Genomic DNA, 26,553 nt, shown 5'->3' on the forward strand with positions numbered 1-26,553 from the left:
TATGAACAATGTGTGTCTATGTACAAACCTGATGACTTCAGTAATGCACCACCCTGTTTCTCTTTGGAACTACAAACTCTACCTCTACATTTAACAATCCAGCTCGTATCTACAATTGCTTATAGGTGACAATAAGCAAGGTTCTTCAGTCTTTCCAGAGACGGACAATTTTTTCAGTTTCTAACACTCGTTAAGCAAATCCCTAGGGCAACTGATTATTTAAAATGTAGGTCAGTAACATCAGGATTATATGCAACATCAGGGTCTGGATTCCTATGACAGCATGACATAGTACAGAAAAATCAATATGGGAAGCTGGACCAAAACTAGTGAGTCAGCTGCAGACTTTCCTGGCCAGAAAAGATATGGCTACTGTGCATTGGTAAGATCTAAATTAAATTAAAGCAGTATGTTCTGTGTGAGTCTGCCCTTGAAAATTGTTTGGAAATTTTAATTGGCGTAGAGTGTTGCAGTCAGGATGTTAACTGTGGTGCATAATAGAGACCCTATCACACCAGTCTTGTCCTTCCCAGATTGTTTCTGGGCCCAGTTCAAGGTGTGGATGTTGACTAGAGATGGGCACAATCGGCATTATGATTGAAAAATACCCACGATAATGGCGATCACGCGATCAGGACCTGGTGGATCGGTGCCATCCACGGCGACCGATCCAGCGTTCGGGGGGGTGCTTGATCGGGGCTTGATCGGGGCGATCAGGCTCGGATTAGGAAGCCAGACACACAGGCGCCAGCAATCTATTCCCCTGGCAACGGAGCCAGGGGAATAGACGTCACTGTGTGTGACATCATCACGCAGGGCATGCTGCTGAGAGCCAGCTGCCCCATTGGAGTGGCAGGCAGCTGGGACAGCACGTAGATGGCCTCCCAGCCCTCCCGCTCAGTTGTCCCGCACCACCCTTGGCCGCCTGCCGCACCTGGCTGGCCCACAGCTGTGTTGGTGGCGGCGGCATGGGGCAATTGAGCAGGAGGGCTGGGAGGCTGCACACTCAGTTGCCCCACGCTGCTGCTGCCAGCACGTGCTCCTGGCCAGGCACAGTAGCTGCGGGCCAGGCACGGCAGGTGGCCGGGGCAGCGTGTGTGCGTCCTCCCAGCCTTCCTGCTCAGTTGCTCCACGTGCCGCCCTGGCCGCCTGGCCTGCAGCTGCTGCGCCTGGCCGGGAGCATGTGCTGGCGGTGGTGGCAGCACGGGGCAGCCGAGCGGGAGGGTTGGGAGGACGCACATGCACTGCCCACACGCTCTGCAGCAGCTCAGCGAGGCAGGCAGCCAGGGCGGCACACGGGCGGCTTCCCAGCCCTCCCGCTCATCCGCCAGCACTGCCACCGCCAGCTCCACGGCACGTGCCCCTGCCCCCGAACAGCGCTCAAGGCAGCTGCCAGCACCGCCTCCATGGACGCGCCGGCCCTGCTGGCAGCATCTCAGCTCAGGAACTTTTGACATGAACAGATGGAAGAAAGGCAAGATACAAGACTACAACAATTCTCTAGTCAATGGATACCAGCAGTGAAGAGAGAGATATTTTATTTTAGATCTCAAGGATTACAAGTATTGGGTGGAAAACAGGATGCTTGGCAAGGCCATTTGAGCCCTCAAGGTCAGCAGAAGGACGTCAGCACAGGCTTCTTTGAGAGTCCCCTTAGCTACTCAGCCCTTTTGAGACATAAACAATGACCTAGGTTTGCAAAATAAAATAATCAACTTTCTTTTGTATCTCATTTGCAAAGGCAAGTGACAGAACAATTATCTGCTCACATGAGCCATTTGCCCATCTCCTAGGTACTATCAAGCCAGTAAGCTAAAACTTAACACCTGTCCCAGGTCGTCATCTTATAAATATTCAGGTATCCTTTCTATCATAGTAGCCTTGATATTGACCCTTGTACCAATAGAATCTCAGGTCCTCACTTGCATCAATCAAACTGCAGCCCCAGTTCCTCCAATGGGCACCCCAAGTTTCCATCAATAGGCCAATGGGATTGGTGCAGCTAGTTTCATTCCTCATTTTGACAATGGTCAGGCTTCACTACTGAAGCCCAAGTAAAATCAGGTGCATAAGAGGGGCTCCTATTTTGTAGCTAGCCCTCTAAATCATCTTCTGCACCAGCATGGACACACTGGAAACCTCTGTAAGATAAAGGGAAGTATGATTTGCTTTCTTGTCCCTCCTCTCCTGTTTCCAGCTGCCCCATCTTTCACTGACAGCTGGCTTAGGTTAATAAAATTATTCTCTTATGAATATTAATATTATTTGTTACTTACTTCATTTATACTCCACTTTTCTCCCTAGTGGGGACCCAAAGTGGCTTACAACATTCCCTCCATTTTATCCTTTAAAAAGCCTGCAAAGTAGGTGAGACTGAAAGTTCATGACTGGCACAAGAGCACCCAGCAAGCTTCCATGGCAGAGAGGGAATCTGAACTTGGATCTTCCAGATCCTAGGCTGACACTCTGACTAGTACACTAATTTGGTTCTCTAGCTTCCTGTGTCTCCTCATCCCCAGAGGTTTATTGCACCAGAACCAACAGCTATGTAGACACAGGCCAAAAGATTTGTGATTTACCCTAGAGTTGTTGGCTTCACATGTGTGAAAAAGGGACTGATTTAGGAAACAAGGGCCATTTCCACATGTCCTTAGAAGTGCTGTTCACCCTAAGAACTGTGGTGGCTTTTCTCCAAGCATGCACATGTTATCATTTACCGGGTTTTCTGTGTATTTACTGGGACCGCACTTGCTCCGATGTTTTCTTTTGTTTTGGGTTCCTGGTGGGGTTTATTTGCATTTTCTGGTATATGAATTTGAAACATTTCTGAAAAAAACTTTTCCTACTCTGTCTCCACCCAGTTCTTCCCCCAAAGCTCTTTCTCTTCCTTCTTCACATTTCTGTTCAGCCACAGAAGCCTGCTTGTAACAGTAGCTACATGCAATTGCGCATGTGCAAAGTTATAAAAAACAATTAAAAGGGGGATGAGCGCTTTTAGTCTATGGTGATGAAAGTGCTCGACCTCCCCTTTTTTAAAATCTGTTTGGAGGTTTTCCTGCAACCTCACAACCAAAGGTAAGTAAGTGCTTGTGGGTACTGCATGTAGAGGATGAGTTGTTGGGGTGACTTAGCAGAACACAGACCTAGAGCGGGAACAACAGGCTGATCAGAAATGGCCATGGTCCTGCCCCTTTCTATCAGTCAGCAGTACTCTGTAAGTTGTTTTTACTCTGTGCGTGTGTTTGCAGAGCAGGTAACCACCAACCCATAGAATACTGGAGGAGCCAGATGGGAGGTGGCAGTGGAGAAGAGTATCTGTTAAACTGTCACTTTTGAGTCACATAGGGTTTGTATCTCTAGGAAGAAAACTGAAGGGATCCCATCTCAGGAGACTTTATAGGTCTCTGAGCCTGGCTGTTAGGCTAATTTATTGAACGCTTCAAAATGAGTATGTACCTGTCTCAGAGCTGAACTTCGGGGGAAAGTTGGTTAAAGAACTGGAATTTCCAGAAGTGTGAGGTACTTCTGGAAATACTGTGAGATTCCTAATATTGTGGAAAGCACAAAGAACCACCTGAAGAATTAAAATTGTTGATAACAGTTCTCTGCACCCAGGAATTGACAACTGAAACATTATAACTGAATGAGTCCAGCAAATGCTGTGAGTTATAGCTGAATATAGTTTCAAGCTTCTTTACTGAGCCATCTTATTCTATACAAGGAAGCTCATAAAAGTTCCTTTTTTCCTGTTTACCTCATGCCTCATCTGAAACAACTGCAATTTAGAAGTCACTTGGGTTCAGTTTGTCAGGTGGAGGTTGGGGTAAAGGTTGGTAAAACTTCACATTACATTGCCTTTATTTAATCCTCGCGCTTCACACCACCTACTACCATACAAACCTAGCTGACCACTAAAGTCATATTATGAGGCCCTGCTTCAGCCCCTCTCCTTCTGAGGTTAAACAGCAGGCAACCCAAGAAACAGCCTTCTCAGTTACAGTGCCAAAATTATGGGGTTCCTTCCCTATGGATATTCATCTTTTCCCTCCTATCACTGTCTTCCACCAGCAATTGATTACTTTTTTTGTTTCATCTCACATTCTCTGAGTAACCAGAATGACCTTTCCTATTTTATTGTCTCACCTCCAGAGACAGCCATTAAGCTATTGTTTTTTGGGCAGAAGACTCAATCCTGCCCCAGGGTACGTTTCCCAGTATAATTGGACTGCCCTGCCATTTGCTCAGCGTGAGTCCTGGGATCTTTATGCACACCCTCAGACACATGTCTGAGCCTCCTTCCTCTTGCGTCCAAGCACTGGTTGCTCCGCCGCTGCTCTCTATGGGAGTCTTCCATCTTCTAGGCTGGTGAACATGCCTGATCCTGTTTTCCTCCCTGTTTCCTAGTTTGTTCTGTGAGATTTCTTGTGTGTTTGCTTCTGTTGCATTTTAATAAAAACCGTTCCTGTTGAACACCCATGATTCTGGTATATATAGGTAGAGAGCTTGCTAGTTACTCCCTCTCGCTGCTTCTCCTTGTACGCTAATTCCTCCAACTCACAAAGAGACCCTTCATTTAGGGTAGTAGCTAGACTCAGTTAATGTGGCAATCTGGAGTGACACCCACTAGTTTAAAGCTCACAGATGTTGTCTTTCTGATATAATGCAAAGTTATGAAGCAGGCTAAATTCTGCAGATTTAACAGCTCACCTGTAGTTTTAAAATAGGTTAGAAAACCTCAGGGAAACTTGGCAGATCAGTTATTTAGAAAGTATTCTTGCAGCTCCTGGCTAACTCTACACTTAAACATAATATTTTGTAAGGAAACAATATCTCCATTTATTAGTCTCTGAAGAAATTACAACTGTGCATAGTTGATCATGAATACTCACAATTTATCTTCCTTTCCCAGAAAAAGAAATTTATTTCTTGTTGTGTTAAATATCCTCCTTGGCATTTAATGTGGACAAGGTTATAACAAGGTTTGAGGAGAGTGTTTCAGAAACACCATAATTGTTTTACCTCATGGGTGGGAGACTTTAAAGACTGCCGAACATTTGCAGGCCAATACATTATTTCTTTGGGGTCTCTGAATGTGGCCTTTTAGTGTGTGTATGTGTGAGGGAAGTGTGGTGTGGGAAGTATTCCTCAAGTATTTCTAAAAATCTTTTAGCTACCATCAAGAATACACTGCTCTGTATATAACAGAAGCTTTTCCTGCCAAAAATATATTTGTGTCTACTTTTGCCACTGCCAGCCCAACCCACCATACCCACATTCAGCATTTCTTTCCTATTACATATCCTAGTTTTAGCCCAGAAAATTTGTAGTTTGGGCAATTCAAGGCCTCTAGGAAGCCACACATACAAAGATATTCTCCTGCCCTTGAGGCTTTCCTGTATGTTAGATACCTTCTGTAATGACAATTCTGAAATTGCCAGACATTTACACAAGGAAAGCTTGCCAGAATCCAGGCATTAAAAGAACTGCAAGTTTACTACTTTAAGTGGAATTAAGCAGAATCTCTTATCCTAAAACCTCAACTGTTTCTACAGCTGAAGCAGAAAATGCACCATGGTATAACTATAGCTTTGTACCTATAAAATAGGTTGTGCGCTTGGCTGAGAACTCTTACTAAATTTATCAATTACTTATTAAAAGTAAGTTTTCCAATAGTTAATTGTAAATTATAGGAGAGTCTTACAAAGGAGTGGTCATGACAATTTTTCCATTTTTCAAAATAAAATGGTCATCGGTTACAACTAATGAAGCAAATTAAGCTACAGTTGAATGTTTCATAATGTCAGTTAGGTGCTAAAAATTAATTCACTGGTTATTTGTAAAGGTGTTACTTTTTTCATTTACAAGTTTTTCATTATGAGTATGTTGTTGTAGCAATGACTTCACTATGTTTATCAAATATAAGTTTTATTTAATATATTAGCAGCTTTTCAACTAAAAACTTCTAAAAGCTACATACAAAAATTATAATCTATTAACATTGTTTAACATTCTATCTGAGGCTGTTAAAAATACTATTCTTAACTAATCTGAAGGCTACATGCCCTTAGTTTCTCAAAGACTGGAGAATCTGAGAGATTCTTCAGCATCCTTAGATTATCTGGAATCCAAACAGCCTTCTTAGGCACACTCAAATGCTCAGTTATGCCTAAAGCTATCCAGGTCTCCTCAGGATGCAGTAGAAGTCTTGGATCGCTGCCTTACAGCCGTAGTGAAATGGCTAAAAACAAATTGAAAATGAACCCAGACAAGACGGAAGTGATGCTTGTTGGGAAGGCAGACAACTTGAAGGACATTGTACTCCCCAGTTTCAATGGAGTTCGTCTGACCCTTGCAGACGTGGTTAATTGGATCCAGTGCTACTACTATTACAACAAGTTAAGGCAACAGCAAAAAATGCCTTTTACTACCTCAATATGGCCAGCCTGGCCACCTGGATCCATGTTATGGTAACATCAAGACTTGACTATTGTAATGCACTATACACAGGTCTCCCATCCAAATTAACTAGGTGCAAAACACTGCAGCACAACTGCTATCAGGAGCAAGAAGGAGCATGAACATCATCCCCATTCTGCAGTCACTCCATTGGCTACCTATCAGCTACCGTGCTCAGTTTAAGGTATTGGTTATCACATACAAAGCTCTTCACGGCCTTGGCCCGGCATACCGATGGGACCGCCTCCCTCCCTATGTCCCTCTACGGTAGCTTTGCTCATCTGAACAAGGTCTCCTGCAGGTGCCACCCTGCACATGGGCAAAATCAACAGCAGCCCGTACATGGGCTCTCTCTGTGATGGCCTCTTCCCTGTGGAACGGCCTGCCTGAGGAGGTCAGGAGAGCCCCCACTCTCCTAGTGTCTCACAAACGATGAAAAATCGAATTATTTTGTATTGTAGGGAAGGGCTCTCAGATGCTTTGCTAATGAGTTATGAACCATAGACTTCACCTTACGTACTATCTGTTGTCTTAAATATGTACTCCTATGAACTACTTGTGCTTCATGTGGTCTAATGTCAGCCCCAGAACTGCTTGTTCTGTTTCTTTGTAAAATTGTTTATTTATCCTATGGCATTGTTTATGGAAATGTCCTTGAAAATGACTGTACTAATTTCACACTGAGTAATCTGCCTTGAGTCTCAGTGAGAAAGGCGGACTATAAATGGCATAAAATAAATAAATAAAATAAAGGCATTTCCCCTGCTCATTTGAATTGAAGACCCTGATGCCATTTCACAAATAACATACTTGTAGATTATGGAAAATCATATATGGGTACTGTTTTAAGTACTATAAAAAATACTTCAAATTCTTATTATATATTTTTGCTGTGAAAGGTCCTTCATAATTCTTGCAGTCATCTTTAAGAGATATCATCAAGAAAAGAAAAACAAACAATTGTTTGAATTTTCATTGTTAGAGTATATGGATTTAGGACAAGTGATTTAGGGGGAAATGATAGTGACATCACTCAATTATTCTTTTTGCATATGTGTGAGTAGCTAAGAGGATTAAGATTTCTTTTAAAAAGTAACAATGTAGCCTCCCCAAATTAGTTTCAAATCAGGAGATGCATGAAATGTGAGACACCTATGAGTTCCTGTTAAGATAAAGACCTATTTGCATAATCATCTTAGTCTTTAACAATTTATATCTGTATCAGCCTGTCCTGCTAGTAGCATATATACTGCTGCAATATACTGGCAGGGTCATGCAAAAAACTTTTTCAGCATTGGCCAGAACACTTGATATCTATATAAGCTGATATTTTCCCACAAGCCGATACAGCCTATGTAAGGTTTTGCCATGTAAATAATTTTATGTGTTTTATTTCAGCTAATTAAGGTGGGGCTTTTAATATGTTTATTGTAGTTTAAAACACAGGTCTCTAAAAGGAGAAGGGGGCTGGATGGGTGAGTGAAGTGTGTTATGATTGAATGGTAGATGTATGCTAGGGGGTGGACTGAACTGAAGTTTAGTCAGAGAGTTGTCCAACTGTTGCGGAAAGCTGGGGGCGGAGGAGCGTAGTGCTGTAATTGAGAGAAGTCTGTGTATTCTTTTCTTTGTGGATATTATTAGTTTAAGTGGCAACTGGGGGAAAATACATCTTCGGGATTGAGTCCTTTTAGAAACCTTTGAAGATCTGTACCTATCTTAAAACCAGTATGATTATGAATTACTCTGAAACCAATACACTTATGAATTACTCTGAAACCGTTTCATGTATGTACTTATAAATAAACTCTATTTTTGTTTAAGTAAAATGTCTATTTTTCTAGTATAAAGGATCCCGTCACCTCACAGTTACTTCCTCACATTGACCATTAAGTCATTTAACCAGTTATAGCAACTACAAGTCAAACTGAGAGAACTGAGGTGAAAGCCTTTAGTGGCAGTGAAAACTTTTTAGGAACACTAAGGAAATCAGGGAGGTAGGTATCGTAAAGGGGTAGAACCCCCTTTATATCGTCTATATAGTGAGCACCATAATACTGACCTAGCAAGTTATTGCCCGAACACTCTTCATGTAAATACCATTTAGCATTATTTAGTTTAGCCAAATATTGCTCCAGAGTCCATTCAGAATGGAGAATCAAAAGTCTCCCCCATAGGCTCAAAGTGCAGCCCAATGGTAGAGGACATATTTATTAAGCAGCTAAGTTTTCCAACATCACTATTATCATCACTGTTCCAACAACCCTTCTATTCCACTGATGAGACCCTGCACAAAACGTGCAATAAACTTTATTTGTATAAGCTATTGTGGTAAACAACAATGTACTTCAAAACATAAGGATAATAGAAACAATTATTCAGTTACAATGTAGATTCCTGGAACAATTCCCAGAGCTTAATGTTGTTTAGCAAAGTATTTTAAGGATAAAGTCTATTGTTCAGAATTGGTGGACTTATTTTGTATCTTAAGGCTCAGAATACTGTAGTAAGATACTTCTCTGCCGCAGTAATTAACAAGGAGCTTCCATTTGTTAAACAGCCTTGAACTCTTCAGAATAAACCAGAGGTGGGGGTGGGGACTCAAATAATTATAAAACAGTAAAGTTCAATGCCAGATAGAGAAACCAACACATCTCTCTAATTAACAAGTTACAGAATTAGCAATCAGAATTGATGTAAATATGTAGTATATGTGAAAAAGCTACATATTCATAACGCTAAAATCTGATTTGTCACAACTTACTTAACATTCGTACCTCGAACCATTAGCATCAGTTTGAAGATTTATGAGGGGTTTCTGCAGGCAATATTTACAGCACCTTCTGTGCTATCAGTATTATCCTTATGTCCTCAACAATTAATGTCTGTGGTAAATGACATTTAACATGTGCCTGTATTCAAAAGTTGCATAGTAAGGATGCCTTAGGAAATAAAAAGTACCCTTTACAAGAGATAGCCAAATGGTTGTCCATGGGCCAGTTCTGGCTCCCAAAGCAAGATGATTTGGCCCCTTATGACCCTGCAAAATTTTAATCCACACAGACTAAACTGTTTTCCCAATTTCATTTACAAGGAAAATGTATTTAATGGTCTTGATGTATGCAAGTACAAGTGAGCAAACAAGGGGGTGAGGCTCCCAATATTAATAATACACATTTCTTCTAAATTTGGTATTGAATACTCCAGTTGTGTCACAACACATATTCTATATGTGTAATACCCTTATTGTTAGATAATACACATCTTAAAGTGGCAGGGGTGTTTGAGTGTGTCAGTAAAGGTGAAAGCAACACTGTCAGGAGCACAGGCTTGGTCAAGAGTCTAAACTCCTCTAAGAGTCACTCTAGGCGGGGTAGTTGAAGCTGAGACACCAGACTAAGATACATGCACTCCCTTCAGAAAACAACGGTCACATCAGCACAAGAGAATTGACAGTTGTGGTGGTGATACAGGCGAAGGAATCTTTGAAGGATAGATGCAACTGAGCAGCATCAGTAGTGGAGAGTGACACTGGTGGAGGATCTTCCATCGACAATGGCAGTGACAGTTTAGCTAATCCTGGTTAGGGGCATATATAATGGAAAAAACGGAGAGCAACCAAGAAATCAGAGAACATTGAGACCTGGAGGGCAAGCCATGAAGGAACAAGAAAAGATCCTTATGGACCAAGATCAAGCTGGGGACCAAGATCAAGAAAATATATACTATGGTATTCCCCTTTGCTATGTATGATGTGAAAATTAGACAATGAAAAAAGCTGACTGGAAGAAAATTTATTCATTTGACATGTAGTGTTGGAGAAGAGCTTTACAAATACCATGGATAGCCAAAGAGACAAATAACTGGGTTCCAGGTAAGATCAAGCCTGAATTCTCCATAGAAGCTAAAATGACAAAATGGGCGCTATTAAGTGAAATATATCTTTGTTGAATTTTTAAAGCATTCCTTTGTGAAAGATACATCTGTAATTACGTTCCTAAAAAGAAAAAAAGCAGGAACTATGTAAACTGATATGACTGTTTATGTTTTTGATTCCATAAACAGAGGATTATTCCAACTAATGTGGTGGAGAGTGCTCTCAAGTCCTAGTTGATTTATGGTAATCCCTGGTGGAGTTTTCATGGCAATAAACTAACAGATGTGGTTTGCCATTGCCTGCCTCTGCAACCCTGGTCTTTGTTGGAGGTCTCTCATTCAATTACTAACCAAGGCCAAACCTGCTTAGCTTCTGAGATCTGATGAGATCAGGCTCACCTGGGCTATCCATGTCAAGGTATTCCAACTAATAGGGGTGTGCAAAAAAAAAAATGAACCAGAAATACACCCTGCTTGCCCCCCCCCCACCACCACAGCAAAAGCAAAATTTACAGAAAAACCATAGGTCTGTTGGGGCGGAGGAGGGATTCAGAAAATCATTCTGCTTATGTGCATTTGGACGATGGAGAAGATTGTTGTGATTAATGAGAAAACACCCCATTTGCAGTGGAATGCTGAGCATCAAAAGGAAGGATTTAGATTCTTTCCTCATCATAGGAACAAAACTGCAAAGCACAAGGAAACATGGCAGCAACAGGGAACACCAGGATGCAAAGGTAATAAATTACCGGCACTATAGAAAAAGAAGAACGTGAACTTGAAGCAAGATTCTTTTTAATGTTGCGGCATTGTGCTGGTTGGAGCACTCTCCTGCTTGGGACCCACTCTAGAGTCCACAGCCACCCTGCTATCCCTTTTTTAGCCAGTTTTTAGCCATGGTGTGCACTTGCCAACATTCGCCTTCTTCAGGGTCCGTTGCTGTGTGTTTCTGTAGGGTAACTGAGGAAAAACTTTGTGGGTCGATGGTTAGAGCGGTCGATGCAGTTTTTGGCTAAGACCTTAAATAACTGCCGCAGAGCCTCATTTCCCCAATTCCCCCTCGAAAAGAATGGTGTGTGTGATCATAGCCCACGCTCACCTTGATGCCTTCCCCAAGCATTCTTCGGGGTCTGTAAAAACTGAACCCCATTGTGTGCACTCAAATGTGAGAGATCAATGGTTTAGAGGGAGGACTGTGTTCTGTGTGATTTTGGTACTGTTAACTGCAAAAACAGTTAAGGCCTCATTGCAAAGAACAGGACCAAAAAGTATGATAATGAAAACCCCAAACAGATTAGATCTGAACCAACAATGCCCCACTCATAAAAGAAACACTAATGGTACACAGTTCATTCGAAAACCCTGGATTTGGAATAGACCTCAAATTTTCCTCAGTGAACATCCATTTAACTGTATCAGGTAAGCTTTTATACATCCTTCCTTATAGATTCCTAGAAGAGCAGGAAAAATACATTGCTAAACATAATTGCTTTTACACACACAGTGTATGCTTTGTAAAACCAAAACTGTATTTCCAAACAAGATTTTGCTCCAACTAAGGACTGAGCTAGACATGCATGTTTTTAAAGAGCAGGTCTGGCAAAACTGCAAATCGAATTCCCTGCAGCTACACAGCAGCTTTGGGGAATAGCTGTTAAAAATAAAGCAGAGCCCAAAAGGCTTCAAAAGGCCTCTGTGGGGGAGGAGGGGCTCCTCCCTCCTCCTCCTCCAAGCCATTTCCCCGTGTCAAAATAGCAGGGAAAAGAGGCTTTTCTGCTGTTTTTTCTGTTCCATGTGGAATTCTGTGCACATGGTGCAATAAAAATAGGGGGAGGGAAACTCCCCCTGTGCTTTTGTGCCATGAGTAAACAGCTTGAAGGAGGAGAGAGGAGCCCGTCCTCCCTCGTGGAGGCATTGTGAGGCCTTTTGGGCTCTCCTTTATTTTTTAACAACCATTTACTTTTTAATTCCTATTTGGCTGCAGGAACCTAATTCTTTAAAAGCCTGCACATCTAGAGAGACCCTAAGTATCTTTAGATCAATAATAGTAGCACTTTGGGGAGGAGGCAGCACCAAATAACCAACCTTAGCTCGAGATGGGAATGACCAGAAGGCACCTGACTTCATCAGAAGCACACAAGAAGCTCGGCATGGCCCAAGCCAAGGATGCTGCCTGTGCTCAGACCTCAGCTTCAAGCAGGGTGTGGTTGTGGAGGCACTGGAGGGCCTTATCAGGTCAGGAGAAAGCAGTCTGGGGAAGAACAAGGCCATGCACCTGGCTCTAGAGCAGCACCAGGCTCTAAAGGGCAAGTGGGAGAAGAGCACATAGTAGGTGGAGCAATAGGAAAGGAAAAGAGAGCCTGAGCAGGGAGGAAACAGGAAGAAATGGGAGTGAAAACAGTGGAGAAAGAAGGCATGAGTACAACACTGAAGAAGAGAGCCCAGGACAGCTGACAATGAGCCTGAGTGAAGGAAACTATACGCAGATATACTTAGTGTATACCAAATAGAAGTACTTGCACGGCAGTGATTTTGTGACACCATGGAGAGTGCCTTTAATATTCCCCTTCCCCAAAGGAGGCACCACAGTAATAAAGATGGCAAACACTTGCACGATGTAGGGATTACTGGCACAGAATATGTGCCAGAGGTTGTAGCCCTCCAAGGTATGTATCACATCAGAACACAGCTTGCATGCTTTTAAGTTTTTCTATATCAAAACTCGTGAAAAGCTGGCAATCGGAAATAAAAATTTTAACTTAGCTTTCCCCTTATTTTTTACATGATAACCTAGATGATTCCCTCACCAAAGCACTTTTCTAATATATAGTAGTATATGGTATATGGCCTTGCTCTTGCACATTTCTTGATGGTGTGCACCCTTCCGAAGGTCTGTGTGTGACCTAGGAACAAGAATGTGACTTTCAGCTACCTGGACCATCTGTCTTACTTCTGAGGGGAGAAAAGTAAAGTTTCAATTGGGCGTACATACAAAAAGCCAATGTTTGATCATGGATCATGTGTTGATTAACATAAACATACAATGGCCTTAGACACAGGTCAGGTATGCCAGGTGGGCATGGATAGAAGGTAGGATCTTGTTCCTCTATCATATATGGGGAAAGAATATAATCCAACCTGTGTGAAATGAATTTTTGATACATGTGTGTCAGTATGTGATCCCTTGTCTGCATTCTGCAGGGTACAGATAGAGTAAATAAATGATAAAAATTCTGAAAGACTGGCTGTGTGTTATTTTGCAACATGTACACACAGTTAAGAATGACTATCAGCTTAAAAATGTATTATAAAGATCTTGACTAGATTATTTTCAGTTTCTAAAGCATAATTGAAGAGAAAAAAGGAGTAAGAACAACAACGGTTTTACTGTGTCAGACATCATTCTGCATCTAAACCATCATTCTTTATCAAGCAGTGGTTAACCACATTTCCTAGAGATGGAGGTAAAGTCTGTGCAGTCCATTTCAAAACATAATTTGATATGATGCATTTGGAAGACACCTCTCTTCCAATTCAAACTCTCCCATGTGCACTGTTATTGTTTACCCTTTTCTGATTCTGGTAGAGAAATCTCAGAAAACATTTAGTTTTAAAATCTACTCCCTGCAGAGCAGTTGAATCACTGACAAAATAGGCTCTTCCTTTTCACGGTCACGTATACTTATTTTTAGATACACGAAGTTAATCCTGCTCACAGTTACAATAGCAAATATATATCCCCTTTAGTCACAGATGTTGTGGCATGTACTCTCGCTAGCTTTTCATATCATGTGCTGCCATGCCTAACAAGGAAACTGACTGCTGTTGCTTAGTTGTTTCCATTCTGTTTCAGCTTTACAAGTAGTACATTGCTGTCCATTTCCAAGGAGAAATAATTTGCAGTTTGCTTGCTGTCATGACACCATTGTTGTAACTTTTGTTAAGTCTCCTCCCCTTTCATGACATGTGTGCAATGGTGTCATCTGTTACCTCTCTTAAAACAATGTTTGAAAAATACTTGTAGCAAAAAGAAATTTGTATAATGAAAAAGCAGAATAAAGCACAGAGATGCAAAGAAAGTGTAGCTTCAAGGACAAAACAGTAGACAATGTAGTTGGTAGGGGTTTTGTGCTTTGTTTACATTATTCCACACACATAATTTAGAGAACTGGCAAAGTACTTGCAACAAATTGGCAGTATCTCTAGTACAAATTAGTAAGGATGATCATTTGTCCTGGGGGGAAAAAGGAAAAATCCCAAGTCAATACAATTCTTATTTGTCTCCATGAGCAGAGAAAAGAACATAAAAGTAGATCATAAAACTTGCAGGGCTTATTTGGGCAGGACTCCTCTTTCTATGTGTTTTATATAATGCCTGTTTTTAGGCACTTAGCCAAGAATATTATTATAGAAGACTACTGAGTTAACCTACTAAAACAACTGTTTACCTCATAAATTATGTATCATGAAAGATATATACCATTAACATTCTGATAATAGTCAGACGAGGAAGTGATGAAACATTAATCTTATTAGAGTCGGCACATCCTTAGCGATAAAAAGCAACAAATAATAGAATTAGCCTTTGAATAGTAGTACTTGAAATACTTTAAATATCCTGTTTGTAACGCTTGTCTTGTATTAACATATGCTTGTTAACAGTGTGTTAACACTTGCTAAGTTTTAAAGTTTCAGAAATACAGCTATAGAGTATTACGTACCCTAAAAGTTTTGACATTTTTAAAGAGTATTTTTAAAGTATTTTAAAAATTTGAAGCTTTCCTGGATAAGGTAAATTGTTTACATCCTTTCTAATCTGGGCCGATTCCAGACGGCCCTCCCCATCCCAAAATGTCGCGCGTCATCGCGTGGAAAACGCGAAATATCGCGTTTTCTCGCGCGAGTTTTGCGCGACGTTGCGCAAAACTCGCGTGAGAAAACGCAATATTTCGCGTTTTCCACGCGACAACGCACGACGTTTCGGGATGGGGAGGGCCGTCTGGAATCGGCCCTGGTTTTAAGCCTGGTTATGGGAATGAAACAGCCTTCGTTGCCATGGTAGATGACCTGTGCCTGAAGGACAGAGGGAGTGCAACTGCTGATTCTCCGGGACTGCTTGGTGGGTTTGATACCCTCAATCATGGAATTCTTCTGGACTGCCCTTTCAGGCTGGAATTCAGAGGCACCATTTTTGGTGGTTCTGATCCAACCTACAAGGTAGGTTCAGAAGGAGGCACTAGGGACCTGCTTCTTAGCCCCTTGGCATTCAAGGTCCCACAAGATTTCATCTTGTCTCCTATTGTCTTTCATACCTACATGAAACTGCTGGGTGAGGTAATCTAGAGATCTGGGCTGGGTTGTCACCAGCTACAGATATACTCCCAATAATTGACATTGGCTCTCTTCCCTGTTCTTGGTGTTGTGCATTGGTGTGTGTGTATTCATTGAATTTTTAAAAAATTATTTAAATGTTTTAAATTTAAATTTTTAAAAAATGTTTTAAATCTTTTGTTTTCTAGTGAGGTGGGGGAAGGAGGAGTGATGCCTCTGACAAGCACAGAGGAATGACACAGCTAATTGTTGGCAAGGGGAGAAACCGTAGCCAGCAAATCTACCTGAAATGAAGTTTAGATTGTGAGATTTTCCATACATATTCCTTAGGATTGCTTTGGGGGAAGGAAGTATACGATGGAACGAAGGCTCTTGCTGTTTTTCCCCATACTAAGCAGCTTGGAATCTGGGAGTCCAGGTGTGCTCAGAGCTGTGGACAAAGCCTTAATTAGGACATTAAACTCTTCCATCTTTTAGATGTATGAGAATAATTACCTGGATGATGAAGACTTTGCCAAGATACTATCCCTTAGTTGAGAAGCCTTTTTTCTGGAGATTATAAATAGCTTCTTGGAAAATTGCTGCAAGGACTTATGGATTTATAAATTTGGCAAAAAAGTTTAATCATTTATTTGGAAGAGGGACAAAATAGCAGTTAAATGACTTGTTGCATTTGATTTGATTACCGAAGAAAGTTTTACTGAGGAATCTGCCATCTGCAGAAAAAGAAACTTGCACTCCAATGAGACCATTTGGGTGTTTATCTGAAGTCTTCCATAATAATAGATAAGAGACTGAGGCAGGCTGGCATGGTAATAAGAGCACTCTTGGAACGGAAATAACTAAAACTGAAAATGGTAATTATAGGTGGTCTCCTCTTTGATGTCTATTCATTTACTATGGCCACCAGGAAAACTATGGCAAGACAGGCCTCTTCTGACATAACAGTGGAGAGGAAAATGTCAATGGATTTGACCCAAAAGTGGTGCCAGCAAATGGGTGATAAGATGGAGCCTTTGAATAAAAACTTGGGAGGGAAAATCGAAAGGGAATTGGACAAGTTAGAAAAAAGAATTGACCAAAAATTAAAAGATGAATTGACCGGCTAAATTACAACACTGGAAACTTCTATGAAGCAAATGATCGAGGATGTGAATCAAACACATGAAAAGGTTGTAGTCCTAGAGAATAAAATGGATACTGTGGATTTAATGATGAAAACATAGATAAGTTAGCATTACTGGAAATGAGAGAAAAGGAGTTTTGTCTGAAGTTCAGATAAATTCCAGAGAATAAAGTCGAAGATATTAGGGAGAAGGTGATTTCAGCCTTGGCCAATTTTTTGGACTGTGACTAGGATGAGGATTTACAATTAGAAATTGACAAAATATATAGAAAACTCCAGGATTGCAAAGATTAAAAACCTCCCAAGGGACACATTGGTGTATTTTGTGAGAAGAAATGTGAGTGGAGAAAGTTCTACAACTATATTTTAATAGTAAATTGAAAATCGACAACATGGATATTTTAATTTTGAAAGAAATTCTGACTGGAATTTTGCATAAAAGAAAAGATAATGCTTTTCTGGTAGAAAAGCTGAGACAGAAAAAGATTCCCTTCAGGTGGGCTGCCCCTGAAGGTGTAACTTTCATGTTTAGAAAACAAAGATTCAGGCTGAGTTCAGTCCAAAAGGCCAGGGTGATGTTAAAATAAAATCAAGAGGACTTTTTAACAGAGGAATATATTTGCCAATGGTTTACTTATATGCAAATGGTGGAAAAGATTTAAAGTAGATATGAGACAATATGACTTTGATAAATTTGAATTAGAGACAGAATTATGTACAAATGATAAATGTGTTATTACAAAAATATACAAACTTGTGTTGAAACTTGAGACAGAAAAAGAGCAAGTCAAAGAATGTATGATCAAATGGGCTGAAAACTTTGGGTATGATATTGTATCAACCCAGAGACTCTCATCCACCATCCTTGCCAGTTCTCCAGACTGCACAGGACCCCCAGGAGCATCTAAGAGCTCTGGTCATTAGTTTGAGGCACCCTTGCTTCTGGGTTCTTTTTTGAGTATATGTAACTCCTTAGCAAGCAACACTGGAGACAGGCTGGTAAAATATAAAGGAATGTATTATAAAGAGAACACAGGTGTGTACTAGGCAGAAACCACTCATAAAAGCATTTAGGCAAGGCAAATACAAATAACAGCTTGCTAATCTATGTTCTATCTAGCTAAAATACTACTTTGCTGGCTAGCTGTCTAAGCATTCTCTGAGTTGGTTCCAAAGCTGGTTGTTCTTACCAAAGTCCATCCATGCCAACTCACACTAGGCATACTGGAGATGTCCTGTAGCTAGAAGCCCTCTTCTTCCATAGCTAGTAGCTGGCAGTGATTACAAGGTAGCATAGCTGGTTAAGTGTCGAATGGTGTAGAATAGTAGAATGGTAAACTGCCCAGAAACAGTAAGGCTTCTTCAAAGTGGTGGGGATCATCAACCCACTAAAGGAACCAATCAGGGTTCGTTACTTAATTGGACATTACCTCAGTGTGAAAGTTTAGGGAGTACGGCTAGAGCTGAGAGTAGCACTAGACACTGAGCTTCTCAAGGCCACTTTATCAGTAACCTATAGGAATGCAGATGCAGCTAATTAACAGTGGCTGTGCCTCTCTTAGCAAACAGGCCTAAAGAGATCTCTTGCAGGCATGAAGCCTGAACCAACGTTTTACTCTGTATATGGTGGAACAGGGCCATCTCCTTACAGATATATTAATGGAACAATGGGGGATATGTGGTTAAAAGGGTTGAAATTTACATTAAATTCCAGTCTAAAGGAGAACTTTAGACTCCTTCCAGTCTAAAGGAGAACTAAAGGAGAACTTTTATAAGATAATGTACTGATGGTATATAACTCCTGAGAAATTGGCTAGAATATATAAGAGTATGTCAAATGTATGTTGGAAATGTACTCAGCATGAAGGATCGTTCTTTCATATGCAGTAGTCTTGTAAGTTAGCAAAAACCTTTCAGAAGCAAATACAGAAGATTTTAAAGATTAAAATCCACTGAATTGCCACCGAATTGGAGCCTCGGAGGGCACCAGTGAGGTAGTAAAGCTAGCAGAGGCCACCAGCGTGGCGGCAGGGCTGGTGTCACCCCCCCTTGGCCCAGAGGGTCCTGCTACAGCCTCAGAAATGGGAAGAGCGGTTGCCCAGGCCACAGCAGCCCCAGGAACAGCACCAGAGCCCAGGGAGGCCACCAACACAGCAGCAAGGCCTACAGTGGCCCAGGAGGAGGCATCAGGGGCCTCCGGCCTCTGGAGAACCTGGCCCCAGTAGGTGGGGCCACTGCAGCCATACCCCAGCCCAGCACAGCAGAACCCAGCCAGCCACACCCCACAGAAGGGAGGAAAAACCCAGCAAGAGAGCCAAAGACCAGGAAGAGCCTTAGGGGCCCTCCCGGCAGACCATCTCAGCTGACAATACCCCTTGTGAGCAGTCAGCCCAGCCTCTGCCATTTTAATAGCAGTTTTCATATGACTGCTCAGGATATTAAAAGTGTACAAGCCTCTAGAGTTTAAAATGGCTGAAGCACTGCCAACCAGAGACCCCTTTCGTTGCCACATCCTGCCCTGGAGAACCAGGCACGTATGGAATGCCGCATTGGAATGCGGAGGCATTGTGATGCAACTGGTCTCGCTGTCCACCCACGCTCCGAAAAGTCCAGAGCAATAAAGGTCTCGCTGAGTCACCCCCACTTAGCACATTCCTGTCCCTCTTTCTGTGATGAGATTTCCTAGCCGTGATTGAGGAGTTAATCAAAGGGCATTCATAAGCATGTACAGTCGTTCCTGGCACATTGTATCCCCTCCCTAAAAACACTTAACCTGGCTCTGGTACTTTATCAGGAAAACTGCTCCTTTTGTGCAGTGCTGGAACTAGTTTTGCTTGCACGCACCCTGGCAGCTATTAATCAATGTACTCGACCCCTTTGTTACACCCAGGAACCGACCATTAGACTCTTTGTCCTAACTACCAGGAGAACTCTCCTCTGCCTCAGGGCACATTTTACCTATAAAGGTAGGGTTCTAGCCCCATTCAAATCGTGCAAGCTTCCTGGCTTCTCCCTTAGGGTCACCCCCCTTAAGTCTCTCTTCATTCACGCTTGCTCGCTTTCCTGGATCCACAAGCGCTGTTCCACACCTCTCTCTGGGATGACTATGTGGGACGTTTGAAGCTTCTCTCCTATGGACTGGACCCCTTCTCCAGGATAGGCAGATATAATTACTCTCTCTTGCTCTATTCCCATGTTTCTGGCTATTATTTCCTAGGACTCTCTCTGTGAATGCGTGTGGTTATTTTCCCCAGTAATTGGCGTGTATGTGCATGAAGTTCTGTACTTTAAAATAAAAGTTATTGATTGATTTGAAGCACCAGACTCACTTGGCTTATTGGGACTGGGACCTGGTATACAAAGGTGACAGATTCCAGTTACCGCCTCTCGTATAGCCATCTTCCTTGCGAACTAATTCCCCCCAATAAATCATATTTGTGCAAGGAGACCACTTCAGGTAACACCCTGGGAGAGGGATGGGGATGCTCGAGACAAGACAAAGCCTGGAGGGGGAAAGGGCAACACTCAGGGATGGCCCCATAAAAGCTAGCAAGAAGATGAAGCTGATGAGAAGTGTTGGGAGGCAGACTGGGTATGAGAGAGAGAAGCGAGACAAGCCAGAGAGAAACAGCGGAACTGTCTACCTGATGGAGGAATAGAGGGATGCGGGTGCTGTAAACCCCCCTCCTCCTCCCAATTCTGAGGTGTCTCCCTTTGAGCTCGGCAATAACGGGGCCACCCTGGAAGGCACACCTCCCCAGGCTCCAATGCCCCCGAACAGGAATCTGACAGGAATTATGGATTTTGAGTTGGAAAAGAGTGCCAGCACTCTCTTATATATGATTACAGCAGTGAGACTACTATATGCTCAAAACTGGAAGAATTTGACTCTACCCACAATGGAGGATTACTTGACAAAGATGATGAAACTAGCTAAGATGGCAAAACTTACTTCACTCATTAGAAAAAAGTTAGTAAGTTTGTTTATTAATGAATGGAAACCCTACATAGATTATTAATATGATGAAATAGATAATAATGATTTGATGATTTATGAATTTTAAAAAGGGAGCTTTTAATTATTACCTAGAGAAAGTGTAAATTTGACATGATACAAACATTTGTTTTGGAGAAACAGATACAAATATCTGTTTGGAGAAAATCTGAAACCTTTTAGTTTAGGTTGTTTTTGTTTCTTTCGGGTTTTTTCTGTATTATGTATGTTTTATCATGCTGATTAGTTGTTTTTGTTTGTTTATTAATACGTGTGTAATTGTAGTATTTTTATGTTTGTTTTTAATTATATAAAACTCTTAATAAAAATGTTTTAAAATCTTCAATGTATTAATCACTTTGTGGACCCTATTCTGGTAGAGAGGCATACAAATGCTTTAAATAAATAAAATGTCAATGACATGCTGCTCTAACTCATGCTCCCAACTCATCCCAAGGAACCTGTAGAAACCCTAACCAGTGCCTGGAGTTAGTTGCAGAGTTGATGTGGGCTGAAGTTTAATCCCCAAACCTGAAGTTTAATCCCCAAAAGATGAAAGTGCTACTGGTGAATGGAAGGTCTGACCAAGGTTTTACGGTGTCACCCATTCTGTATGGGATTGCTGCATTCCCCTTGAAGGAACAAGTCCATAGTCTAGGGTGCTCTTGGATCCAGTACTACTGCCGGATAAGCAGGTGGCAACTGTGGCCAGGAGTGCCTTTTACCAACTTTGACAGGTTAGCCAGCTGTAGCCTTTCTTAGGCAAAAAAGATCTGGCCACTATGGTGCATGTCCTGGTTACATCTAGATCTGATTACTGCAATGCATTCTACATTGGGCTGCCTTTGAGAAATATTCTGAATCTTCAGTTGGTGGAGAATGCTGCAGCCAGGATGTTGAATGAAGTGAGTTGTAGGGGGATCAGTCTTGGCTTATTCCCTTATGAACTTCCCCAGCCACAGTAGACATCTTTAGAGGCCTTCCTTCTGGTGCCCTTGCCTTCTGAGATTAAGCAGGTGTTAACCTGAGAGAGGACCTTCTCAGTTGTCACACAAAAACTCTGGAACTCTTTCCCTAGGAAGATTCATCCCCTTCTGTTGCCATCTTCCACCAGCCAGTGAAGATATTTCTTTGTCTTATTTGGCATTCTGTCAGTGATCCCTCCTTCCTGCCCAATGTTTTTAGCTATTGTTTTGTTCTGTATGTATTTTAGGGTCTAGTTTTAATTGTTTTAATGATGGTTCTCTTGGATGGTTTTAATGGCTTTAAATGTGGCTTTACTGTGTATGTTTTAATTTGGCAGGCACCTTGGTGGATATAAATTTTGTAAAATATTTACATGGCAGGCCCTACCCCAAAGTTTTTCTTGGAGTGACTGGCTACAGACTGTCAACCATAAATACAAGCCATTAACAACATTGGTTATCAAAAGGTTGAAACATGTTAGCTCGATAAAGGCTTTGATCTACCCATTTCCATGGATACAGGAATTTCCAACTGCAGAGCACAAGTTTTTGCTCTTCCTCCCACCGCAGTGCAAACTAGCCACAGACATACATTCCCTGGGTTATGGGGAGCCTCAGGAACAGCATTTTGTTGGCATTTTGGGCTACAGCAGAGGGAGGAAGACAACAAAGTCATACTTGTGGGCACAGATCCTTCCATATGTGGATATGCTCCACTGGGTCAAAGCCATTGTATTTATTTTACAATATAAGGAGAAAACTGTTAACATCAGTAACTGTAAATGCTAATTCAAACACTTTAGAACCATAGTGCTTGCTCTGAGGGTTTATTAACTTTTCCTATGATTCAGTAGCAATACGACCCCCCCCCCAATCTTCTGACAGTTCAGAATTCAAAATGTATAGAAGCCTGTTACTATATTTAAATCTATTAGTCTTAACAACCTATTACAGTAGATTCATTACCTATGTTCTCTTGACCTTAGGGATTCCCACAGATCACAATTATATCTCATTCGCAGATCTCCTGAGGTCACTGCTAAGATGTTAGCAGGCTAGAATCTAAGCTATTTGGTAGCAGTGGAGATACTACATAGAAGATGGCAGCCTCAGCCATCATTGCATTCTCTTTTTAAAATTTTTTTTTTATTAGTTTTCTCATAAAAGTAGAAAAAGAAGGAGGAGGAATTGGAGAGGAAAAGGTAAAAGAAGTCATATAGTCTGCTTGCATCAGCATTCTCCTTATCTACATATCACATCTTTTCATACTACAAATCATTCGACTGTGATTGTTAATAACAAATTACAATAGTGCCTTCATATATTTACTACATTCAGTCTTTATATTTATTTTTAATCCAATTATAGAAGTGCAGTTTAACCATCGTTGCATTCTCATGGTGTAGGTCATCATGCTCGGTAACCATTGTCACTGAATATTATTCCTTCACATACACTTCATACACTTTTATTAAAGGCATGAGTAGTAAGGAGACAAGCTTTAATCTACAAGCTGACTGAAATAACCATTAAATGCATGCCATTATGAAATCAAAACACAACAATGACCCTAATAGGGGTGTGTGCTGGAAAAATATTTGGGAACCCAAAGCAGGAAAATAATCCGGAATGACTCAAAACCCGAAGCAGCGGGATTCGTGTGTTTAAAAGCTTCGGAATGCTCCGTAAAGATTCAGAGCACACCAAAACTCAAAGCCACTCTTCTCCTGTTGCTTGTGACCTGCACTTGACAGCACCATTTCTCCTGTCATTCGAAAGCAGCAGAAGGGGTGCTGAAATGCCCAGCGCCCGGCATCACCCAATGTGCATCGGGCAAAGCCGGGGGGGGGGCATCTGCAGCTGACAGCGCCGCTTCTCCTGTCGCTCAACAGCAGCAGGAGAAGGGGCACTGAAATGCCTGGCTTCACCCGATGTGCATTGGGTGAAGCCCGGGCAGGGGGCATCTGCAGCTGACAGCATCACTTCTCTTGTCCCTGACAAATGGCAGAAGGGGCGCTGAAATGCCCACTGCCTAACTTCAACCAGGGTGAAGCCAGGGCAGGGGGCGTCTGCAGCTGATAGCGCTACTTCTCCTGTCACTCGACAGAAGCAGAAGGGGTGCTGAAACACCCAGTGCCTGGCTTCAACCGATGTGCATTGGGTGAAGTCAGGGCAGGGGGCATCTGCAGCTGACAGTGCTGCTTCTCCTTTTGCTTGTGAGGAGCAAGAGAAGGGGCACTGAAAAGCCTGGCTTCATCCAATGTGCATCAGGTGAAGCTGGGGCGGAGGTGTCTGCAGGTGACAGCGCCACTTCTCCTGTTGCTCAACAGTAGGAGAATGCCAGGCATTTCCTGCTAAAATGCCCGGTGAGCAACAGGGCAAGGGACGCTTTCAGCTTGCTTTGCCACCTGTCAGCTGAAGCAATGCCCGAGGGTAGCCATTTCCATGCTGTTTGCAAGCGAGCTACATGGAAAGGGGACTTTAAACTTATTTCAGCTGACATATGGGGAAGCTCTGCCCGTCACCCGCAATGCTGGGGCCAATTCGGAAATCTCGAATCTTTACAGATTCCGAATCAGAATCCCGAATCGCACACCCCTAGACCCTAATATAGGCTAGCTACAATAATATAAGCAAGCCTTTTCCAAACATTAAAGCTATAAGAATTCCAGGTGTTTAGAAATCATCTTTACTAATGAACAGTATTAAAGTTATTTCATCAGTTCTTCAAACTGTACTTCTTCGGTCAGATTTATGTAGATCAAAGGATGAAATTGTTTGAACACATTTGATTTGGCTTGAAAAAAAAATAATGCTCCTGAACACTTTACCACACACTATGGCTCTCTGTCTACATTCTGTCTTTCCCTTCTTACCTATTCTTTCCTCTGATTAAGAGTGCCTTAGCTGATATCCACTGTTTTTATTTAAGATACTCAATAACATAAAATAATTGGGCTGCATCAAACTGTGGGTAGAGCCCTGGTATCGTTGTACTAGACAGTAGAAGAATTCAAGGCAACTTTTTGCAGCCTTGGGTTGCTTCCATTAGAAACCTTAAGGCATTCTACAAAATAGAGGGATATATTTTTCTGCTCCACATTCCATTATGAATAAATTATGATTTTCTACTTTAGTCTACTCAGAGCAAAGCAACATAAGATAAAGTAGATTTCTGAGGGTTCTTTTTTCTTCAAGAGGTCTTGTGAAATGAAGTTTGTGCATTACAGTTTGTTTAAAGTCTCCCACTTCTGACATACACAGAATCACAGCCAAGTTGCAACATATTTGCAATATACTCACTACATTTCTTAATATGTCCATTATGAACCAAACTTTCCTGGTATATAATACAGTTATTTCAATGTTGCAACCCTACACCCTATGAAATACCATCTGCTTCCTTCAGTCTCCAAGTTTACTTTTTATATAGGATGTTTCCAAAGTTCTTATCCAAATATCTACCCAGATTTTGTCATTTCAGATTCCACAGTCTTGTTTCTGAAGTGGAACTAGTGTATTATCACCACTGTTCCTTTTTTATTTCTGAATGTTGCACTGTTCCTTTTTTATTTCTGAATTTTGCATGAAGTGCTGTATATGCATACTTTACAGCAACTTACTATAGCTTTCAGCAAACTTTTCTACCTTAATTGTGCACTGAATAAAAAATATTAAATGTGATTGCTTCAAGGTTCTTTTATGTAGTGTTAATACTAATACAAAGACTACATATGTGCAATCATATCAAGACAGCTGAGGGGCAGTGTTTTATCAGTGGGCATGTTTATAATGACAACATGAGGGCTAATGAAAAGAAGCAGAAGAAACTGCAACAACATGTACAGCCTCTGTGAGGGTTCTATGGACTAAATCAGGTACAGAGCTTGCAAGACAATGTAAGTTAAATAAAATTTCTTTGTCAAAACCTTCCAATACGCAGAACAATACAAAAAGATTTACCTAACTAAATATATAAGAGAACAGAAACTTGCTACAAACTAGTATCTATAGACAGAGCTAAACAACCAATTCTTGCTTTTAACAACATTGGGGCAAACGCTCCTCTAGCAAACAAAGAAACAAACTGAACATCACAGGCTACGATATTTAGTTTGAGAATATAGAGCTGAAATAACAATATGTTTACAAAACAACATCATTTGTACTAAATTTAATCTCACCCCTAGCAATTAACTTTCCATACATAATTCTTAACTACATGTATTAGGGATGCCATTTGTGGTGGGCAAACTCCTGCCTCCATGCTCCACAAGGGATCTTTTTTCTAATGGGAAAAAATGAGAGGTGGGAAGCACTGTCACGACTCTCAAGGAATTCTTGAAATATCTAGGGTTTTTTCTATAGAGATTAGGGAATCCCTAGAGCTTTGTGGTGCCACTTTTGGCTACATCATGACATTGTATGATGAGACTCCAAACCCATGTTTTCTCCCACTGGATTGTCCCCAGCCACCTTACATTGTATAAGAGATGACAAAAACTTTTCCAGCATCCCAGCAAACAGTCTCTCCCTCTGTTGCTAACCTCCATTCACTAACTCTGACCCTTGTGAGTTAAATTAACTCGTTTTGCAGTGGAGGGGGGCAGCATTATATATGCTGTAATTTTGGAATGATATACATTTGTTTGAATAAATCATATAACCCAACATTCTGGTAACTATGACAATTACTTCCCCAGCAAATACTTACCTAACTCTAACTAGCTAACCCGATAAACTCTACTACTTCTGGAACTCCTACAAAGCTTGCACATGTTATTCAAAGGAGTCTGGCAAGGGAAACT

The sequence above is a fragment of the Eublepharis macularius genome, chromosome 4 (genome assembly GCF_028583425.1).
Source record: "Eublepharis macularius isolate TG4126 chromosome 4, MPM_Emac_v1.0, whole genome shotgun sequence".
Lineage (NCBI taxonomy): Eukaryota > Metazoa > Chordata > Lepidosauria > Squamata > Eublepharidae > Eublepharis > Eublepharis macularius.